A 2,125-nucleotide genomic window follows, 5' to 3' on the forward strand; every position below is an offset into this window, starting at 1 on the left:
ACTTTGAACATAATGCAAAATGGTGCATCAACATCTTCTGCCCAATCTGATAGAATTCTGGCAAAACTGTGTAGCAACAGACCGCCAGCAATTGCTTCATCACAAATTGCCGTCCTAGCTCCTGCGAAAAGGGATTACTCTGCTATGTATAATCAGGGCAGCGCAAAAAGTTGTTTTGCACAAGCATTTCTATAGCCAATTAGACGGATGAAATTTATGTACGCTTAATAATTTTACGCAAAACAGCCTTCAGACTTTCCCTATTAATTTCATCGTCTTTTGAATTATGAACATATTTACATCATAAGGGTTTTTTCGTTGTAAGGTTTTCTTTTTTAGTTGATTTTCACCTAGCAAGACTTATCGGTAGATGGCATAATAAGTCACACCCGGACACGGTCGGGTTATATTGCTAGTATATTTATAAAGACAGAATTTACATGATGTAGAGTTTGATATCAACAAAAAAATTATTACATTAAGGATTAAAAGTTCATATATATAAGTAAATAGGTTATAATGTAAGATAAGATTAATATAATTTGGTATTGTAGATTAGGATAGATTAAAGCAAATAATAGTGGAGGCGCAATAGCCCAGTGGTTAGGGCAGCGGACTCGCGGTCATAGGGCGTTGTGAGTGTTTATTGAGCGAAAACCCCTAAAGCTCCACGGAGGCTCCGGCAGGGGACGGTGGTGAACCCTGCTGTACTCTTCCACCACAACTTTCTCTCACTCTTACTTACTTCCTGTTTCTGTTGTGCCTGTAATTCGAAGGGTCAGCCGTGTCACACTCTGTGTCAGGCTGAATATCCCCGAGAACTACGTTAAGGGTACACGTGTCTGTGGAGTGCTCAGCCACTTGCACGTTAATTTCACGAGCAGGCTGTTCAGTTGATCGGATCAACTGGAACCCTCGACGTCGTAAGCGACGGAGTGCCAACAACAACAAAGCAAATAATGTATGTATATGGAAAAACAATAATAACATGCATTCATTAAATATTCTTTAAAATACATGATAATAATCATAATACAAATATATATCTTTTATGTTACCTGTTTCAGTTACTAGACTGCAGCCATGTTTGGTGTCAGCTTGGAAAGTTTTAATTTTTAAAAATCGATCCCGATACTCTATAGATCTTATTTGCTGAAATCACTAACACGAGTTGTCAAGGCAAAATGGAGAGACAAGCATAAACATAAATACACATACGCACGTACACACACAAGCACACATGTATTTATACATAAATAGGTGTGTGCATGTGTCAGTGTGTGTACACACGCACACAGCAACATATATATATATTACATATATGCTTATATATATATATATATATATATATATATATATATATATATATATATATATATATATATATATATATATATATGCATATATATATGCATATATATCTATAAGCAAGCATGTATATACATACATACATATATATATACGATGATGATGATATATATATATATATATAGATAGATAGTTAGATAGACATGTAAGTATGTGTGTGTATGTATGAGTGAGTGTGTGTGTGTGTGTGTGTATGCATCAGAGAGAGGTGTGTGTGGGAGTGGGTGTGCATACAAAGAGTGAGAGAAAGAAAAGAGAGAGAGAGAAAGCATAACTATCATATTGATAAATTCTTGGAATTGATAATGAAAGTAATTTTTCATAGAAAATAAACACGTTTACATTTCCTGTAATTAATACGGACCTTGTTAAAGAAATTGAAATAATTGCTAGGAGCATGCTGTTTATTTTTCAGTTGATTCAGTCATTAGACCATGGCCATACTGGAGCTGTGCCTCAGGGTGTTTAGCTGAACACATTGAATTCAGTACTTATTTTTATTAATCCTAGTACTCCTTCTATGTTTTTTTTGTTTTGTTTTTTATCTCTTTGCCAAAGCTACTAAATTATGGGGAAATAAACAAACCAACACCTGTTGTCATGGAATGGCGTGTGACAAGCACTAACACAGACTTACATACACACATACATATATAAATATATGGTTGTATGTGTATATATGTATATATATATATGTATGTGTGTGTGTGTGTATATATATATATATATATATATATATATATATATATATATATAT

General features: G+C 33.9%; 1 protein-coding gene across 1 annotated transcript in view; it reads right to left on the minus strand.

The window, feature by feature from the left end:
• LOC106872955 (uncharacterized) overlaps window positions 1–1,300 on the minus strand; it is a 25,913-nt gene extending 24,613 nt beyond the window's left edge. Inside the window, exon 1 of the mRNA XM_014920136.2 lies at window positions 1,059–1,300. The gene's annotated coding sequence lies outside the window, so the exon portion shown is untranslated. The remainder of the gene's footprint in view (window positions 1–1,058) is intronic.
• Between the last annotated feature and the right edge of the window lie 825 nt (window positions 1,301–2,125).

Source organism: Octopus bimaculoides, chromosome 19, assembly GCF_001194135.2.
Source record: "Octopus bimaculoides isolate UCB-OBI-ISO-001 chromosome 19, ASM119413v2, whole genome shotgun sequence".
Lineage (NCBI taxonomy): Eukaryota > Metazoa > Mollusca > Cephalopoda > Octopoda > Octopodidae > Octopus > Octopus bimaculoides.